Source organism: Egretta garzetta, unplaced genomic scaffold, assembly GCF_000687185.1.
Source record: "Egretta garzetta isolate BGI_Z169 unplaced genomic scaffold, ASM68718v1 scaffold34, whole genome shotgun sequence".
Taxonomy (NCBI): Eukaryota; Metazoa; Chordata; class Aves; order Pelecaniformes; family Ardeidae; genus Egretta; species Egretta garzetta.
Window position 1 is genome coordinate 2,897,037 of NW_009259586.1, and position 6,689 is coordinate 2,903,725.

The 6,689-nt window shown below is 41.6% G+C and overlaps 1 protein-coding gene across 7 annotated transcripts in view; it reads left to right on the forward strand.

Annotated features, from left to right (window-relative positions):
* The window catches only part of TNRC6C (trinucleotide repeat containing adaptor 6C), a 90,129-nt gene that overhangs the window by 61,672 nt on the left and 21,768 nt on the right, over window positions 1–6,689 (forward strand). The gene's annotated exons all lie outside the window — the stretch shown is intronic.

Consider the following 6,689-nt stretch of genomic DNA (forward strand, 5'->3'; position numbering starts at 1 on the left):
TTCAGTAGGAAATGAGATTTACAACCTGAGACAAAATCCTACAAAGAGACCCACCAAATCGCCCTAGAATCTCCACAAAAATTATTTATTAATAAGGAAAGAACAGTCCTGGTGCCATTCTTTATTTCACAGGTTATTTGAAATGTTCGTGAAGATTGGGGAGTGCTGGTTTCTGAATGCAGAAACCAATTTCACAAACTGTGCTGAAACCAATTCATTTTACATAAGCTTGTTTACAAGATGTGAGACAGTAATGATATCTAATCTTGTTAACACAGACTGTATTAAAAATTCTACTGACCCTGACTAACGAATATCTTTCTAGTCCTTCACCCTGTGTTTTCTTACAGTCTTAACTATAATGTTATCCTTAAAGTGATGGTTCGCGTTGTGACAGGTTCCCAGGTGTTGTGCTAAGAAAATCAGTGTGGCTAAGAAAATTGGAATCATAGAATCACAGAATCATTTAGGTTGAAAAGAGCTTTAAGATCACCAAGACCAACTGTTAACCTAACACTGCCAAGTTCACCACTAAACCCTGTCCCTAAGCACCTCGTTTGCCTGGCTTCTAAGTACCCCCAGGGATGGGGACTCAACCCCTTCCCTGGGCAGCCCCTTCCAGTGCTTGACAACCCTTTTGGGGAAGGAATTTTTCCCAATGTCCAACCTAAACCTCCCCTGTCACAACTTGAGGCTGTTTCCCCTCGTCCCATTGCCCGTTCCCTGGGAGCAGAGCCCGACACCACCCCCCCTCCCCCCACTCCCCCCGACTCCCACCTCCTGTCAGGCAGTTATAGGGAGCGATGAGGGCTCCCCTCAGCCTCTGGCCACACTATTCCTGATAAAAGCCAGGATGCTCTTGGCCACCTGGGCACACTGCTGGCTCATATTGAGCCGCCTGTCGACCAACACCCCCAGGTACTTTTCCACTGGGCAGCTTTCCAGCCACTCTTCCCCATGCCTGTAGCGTTGCGTGGGGTTGTTGTGACCCGAGTGCAGGACCCGGCACTTGGCCTTGTTGAACCTCATACAATTGGCCTGGGCCCATGGCTCCAGTCTGGCCAGGTCGCTCTGTAGAGCCCTCCTCCCCTCCAGCAGATCAGCACTCCCACCCAACTTGGTGGTGCCTGCAAACTGACTGAGGGTGCACTCAATCCCCTCTTCCAGACCATTGATAAAGACATAGAACTGGCCCCAACACTGAGTCCTGGGGAACACCACTTGTGTGTGACCAGCCGCCAGCTGGATTTAACTCCATTCATCACAGCTCTTCAGGCCTGGCCAACTCTTTGGGTCTTATGCTAGGACATCTGAGAAATACTGACCTTTAAATGACAACTGTTACTATTTCTGCTGTCATCACAGTCTGAACAGTTTGCTGAGTTTTAGTGCTGGTATGATGCAAACTATAAACAACTTAATTTGATTAAACACAAATGCATCTTGCATAATTGTGGGTTATTTATATTAATAAGGAAAAATTGGCATTGATATAAAATTTGCTTTAGAGGGTCCTTGCATACCAAAAGGTTTTGTGATAGTTCAAATGCTGCCACAGTGCTGTGTAATCTAGTGTCATAGCAGTTTCCTCCAAAGATTATGTATTAGAAAACTGCTTTTCTGCTTTGGGGGGAATAATAACATTTGTTCTTTCTGGGCTCCCTGCTTATATTGGAAATATGTGGTTGTTCCCTAAACCAGACTAAACTGATCATGTATTTCCTCCACTGTAAGGCTCAGCCTGGCTCTTCTTCCTTCTTTTTCTCTTCCTGCCATGTAAAATTCATCCTTAACTATGGCAAATCTATTTGTTTATGGCAAACTTTAATGAATATGTTAATTGAAAGATCTCTCTCCTGATGAGGGTCACAGAATTAGTTCATGCACACCAGTTAACCTTTTCTTTTCTAGGGTAACAATATCTTGAGCAGTAAAATTATTGCCAGAGAGGTGCATTATGTGCAGCATGATACGTAATTATGGAAACATATGTTAAACACAGCTATTGAGAAGGCAGTACTAAAATCATTAATATTCATACAGCAAGTAAAATCTGTCAGTCTAGGCATAATCTGTCACATTGACTTTACTATAACAAAGGAAATAATCCCAAAATATATTTGTTAGCTATCAGAGTGTTGAGCAACTTGCTAAGTGAATTAAACAAATGTAGTTTCTGCTCTAAGAATAGATACTTTTTTCCAAAGAGATTCTTTCCAGTTTTGCAGCTCATGCTACTAGAGCAACTCCTCTTCTCCAAAACCTTCTTGCCCTTTGAGGTACTATTTCAGAGCATGAGCCTGGAGCTGCCTCCCTTCCCGGTCAGGTCATCCTTGGTCAATGAACAAGCTCTCCGCACAGCTGCACAAAGCACTCCAGCCAACTTTCTTTATTTTACTTGACTGTCTTACCGAGTCATTATCCTTTTGCTTGGCTTTGCTGAGTCTTCAGTCAGTTATGCGACGTTCTCATGAAATTGTAAGCTGGGTTAGTGTGCTCACTGCTACCACTCTTTCTCAACTGATTCTCTCAGCCTTTCAGCTCACCTGAGTTGAGTCTCCACGATTTTTCTCCTGCATTTTCTCTGAGAGGTAAAGTCAGCACTTACTCTTTTTTTTTTTAACATTATGCATTTGAGGAGAGAGAATTTCCAGCCCTGACATTTGCTTCTGGACCCGTGAACTCCCTGTTCTCTCTGGGTTAGTAATGGTCTGTGCAACTACACATCACCTTTGAATGTTTGCTTTCACTTGTTCCTCAATGCTTGCTGCAGATACTCTTTATTCTGTGTCACGCTGAGTCAATCTTTGGCACTCAGTGCTTTATTAATTGTATTATTTTTCAGGATGTTGTCTTGCCCTGTAGCACCATAAAAGGAGAAGGGAGAAAATCCAATGGCTTTGAGGAAGTAAAGATCCAGCCTAACAGTACCCTGATACGTGATCTCAACCACATTATCTTATACTTGGTGGCAAGCATGCTGTACTTACGTATCAGGTTTGCTTGAAGATGTTACCAGATGTCTTCTGGAGCCATCAAATTTGTAAGAAAAGCATATAAGATTTTCCTGGAAGCACCCTGAAAGATATCAGAAATTAGCCCAGAGTGTGTCAAATAATCTTTTCTTAAAGTGTAGGGATTTGGCTTGGGTACCACTCCTGAGCAGTGGGACTCGAGTTTGGTGTGTATTCTCACTGTGCCTATTGAGTGTTCTTCTAAGCTCAGAAGAAAAATGTGTTGGTTTGCTGATCAGCACTGACCACCCCGTAACTGAAAATATTGAACCATACAGAGACGTCACGTAATTTTTTAGCACAACTGGATTACAAGTGTTGAACTCTGGACCATTGTATTAGATGCATGTGATCAGAAGTCAGGTCAGCTCTCTGAAGAGAAGTACGATCAGCCTGCTTTGGCATTAGCTCAAGCTTGCCTTCTGCAAGGCTTCTGTTAGTTCCATGGCAGACTTCTTCCCTCCTGCTCTCCTCTGACTTTGTTTTTTTAATGCTTTCTCCCATACTGCCAGCAGAGAGTCCCCTCTTCCTTCTCCCTAATGCTGCTTCCAAACTTTCTCCCAAATTCTTGAGCATATAGGAGACTATCAGCTCCTCTACTGTTGAGAAATCCAGGTCTACAAGCCTTGATGCCTGTTGACTGCAATCATGTTCTTCCAAAAATATTCTGACTAGACTTTTTCCTTGTTTCTAATTCAAACATGGGGCTTTTTGGATTTTTTTTTTTCCAACCCTGTTCTTCACCTTCTGATCCCAGTTGTCTCTGGTGTGATTGCTTTTTGTCTTTGGGATAATGAATGGGTTATTTTATCATTATGCAGAAACACTTTTCTAGGCTTTGCAATTGGGTGATGATCACTAGAATTTTCAGGTTAACTTATAAATAATTCTTCTTTCCTCCATCTCTGCTTCTTATGATCCAGTGATTGTCTCTTCTTCTTAAACTTCTAAATTTTGAAACCTCTTTCATGTTTTGGTATTTTCAAAATTAAAAATATCAGTGATGAGTACTTCTTGGAGTATTGCATTTCCTGCAAGTTTCTTTTGCCTGTACCTAACTCCTGTCAGATTTGAAGAGAACTTACTTTGAGGTGAGATTTTGTTACTTTAGCTTCCTCTTTTGGAAAAGGTTTTCTTCTGTTTTAAGAAGTTATTAATGTGTATCTTCTACTAACTACTTCTGTAATTGACTTTGTATACAGACCTCCAGCAACTTCATCAGTCTCACATCTGTCTGTTGGGACATTTTGATTCATGAAGGGGCAGTTGTGGGCAGGTGACTGCCAAAATATCCAGGAATCCTTTGGTAAATTGTCCATATCTCACAGGGCTATAAAAATCTTGCATTCTCTCATACTTGGTACACGAGACTATTGCAAGAGACTTTCCAAACTCCTAAAAGTAATGTGTTGTTGAGTACCAGTGTGATGCTTTGTGTTGGATAACTGTAGAAGGAGATACTGCTGCCGGTAGGATTTTACAGTTGTGTCAAGTCCCTTGAAAAAGTTAAATGCAGTGCTGGATTGGGCATGACTTTGACGATTCAGATGTAGGAAATTTGTTTAATTAATTAGCCTGAAGGAGAAATGTAACATAGATTTGTTAGAAAATCACTGAGGAGGAAAGATTAGATAGAAAATATTATTCTTCGGGAAACAATTATTACATAAAGAAGCCTGAAAAATAATGGGCCCCTAACCACTGTCAGCAGTAAAGGTATCACCTTTATTAGGTTGAGAAAGACTGATGAGTACTTTATGTTGACCAACTAAAATGCTTTGTGTTAAATGAATTGATTTCAGTTCCACTTACAGAGCACAGATTTATGCAGCACAGTTGGCACCTTACGATAAGTTCAAATTAAAAAAGAAAAAGAACAAAGTGAATCTGAACAGTGTGTTACAAACTTGCCTACAAAAGACGTTTGCTGTAGTTCAAGCCAAGGAACACACTTGTGAAGGTGGCCTTGCAGCAAGAGTCTGCCCGTTCTGGAAATTAGATGCCTGAGTCTCCAGTGTGGCTTGTCCTCCACTGTCCCTGGCACTGCCTATTTCCAAAATGAGAAAAAATAATGTCAATGAGACAAGACTTGAATAAATGTAGGGGGCATGGAGGGATTGCATTGGTCTTCTATGCTCTGTTCACATAGGAAACAATGGCATCTGAAGGAGAGAGCACGCACGAAGCTTGAAATTATTTTCACTTTAAAGGGGGAAGGGTAGAATTGTAAACATATGTCTGTGATCTAAGGAAAAATCCTTGAACCTGTTACTGTCATGCAAGCTGCAGTTGTTTGTGGAGTGTGACTGATGTCCAGTAGAATGTAAAATATCTTGAGCTGAAAGGCCTTGGGGATATCATTAGAAAATGTCAGTGTCCCCCTCAGGATAGTCAGATAGCATGTCAAGTGTCACTTTGCCTGATAGTAAAGAAACTTTTTCTTTGCATCAAAGGAGAGCTGTTGAAAATGCATTTTTCAGGATTAACTTAGAACATAAAATTTACCGAGCGTGCTTGCTGCATTAGATCATTTGTTTGGGTATCTGGTTAGCGGACTGGGCTGCTTTTTTAACAGAGGAGGTTTATCAGTACCGCACAATCTTCTGGGGCATTGAATTTATTGCTTGAAATAACCTAGCTCCTCACCTATTTAAAAGCCTTTCTTTGCAATGAATATATTGCCTGAAAAACACCAGTCCAGCACATTGCAAATTAAAGATTTTTCACTCTGCCTGTTTTTGGCGCTCTACTTTGTACACAGTGTTATTTGATCGTGCTTGCCGCAGGCTTCCCAGACATCAAAGCACAATTTGAGATAGGACTCAGTACCCCACTATAATACTAGCTGCATATCTACCTGTTTGATTGGGGATTATATGATTGATTTTATTTTCTGACTTGCTGTTTGCCCCCTCCCCCAGCGCGGGGCTGCCTTCTGTGCATCATATCCATGTTCAGCTGTGGTTCCCTACAGCCCAGTTATCAGAGGGGGCTCCTGATGTCTTGCTAAAATCTGCCTCCTCCTGGGGGGACATTCCGGCAGTGTCTTAATCGATTTCCTAGGAAGGCCACACAGACGATATTATCATTATTGGTTTTAAGTGGTTTTGTCTGCATTGGGTGTGTTAGAGTGTAATGTTTCATAGTGGATAATAATAACTCAGTGCTATGTGAATATTAAAAGAGGCTCGTGTGTCTCAGTTAGGAAAGGGGATTAATGCAAAAATGCTTTTTTAAGAACAGAGCTATGATGCGGAACCAAATACAGGCTGGTGTCAAATAAGTTGATCTGGTCTTTCCCAAGGTCTGGGTTAGCAAAACCAGTGTGTCCTATGTCTGTGTTCTGCTGCTGAGAATTTACCAAATGAACAAAAGACTTCCCTGAAATGTGCTGGGTCTCTTCCCTTTCCACCTTTCAGTCTGGTGGAGAAGAGAGGAGGAAATCTAAGAGGAGAGGAGGAGTTGGCCGCATGATAGCTCTGTGATCGGGTGCTAGAATCCCTCCTTTCCTGCTGGAGAGGTGGGTGAGGGTGACTGTGCATTTGTGGATTAAGTGCAACAAAGTAAAGAAAAACAGTACCTTAATCCTATTTCTCTCTTTCTTCTCCCTTCACTCCATACTTCTCATCATTCCCTGTTATTCATACCTTTCTTTTTTTTTTTTTTTTTTTTTAA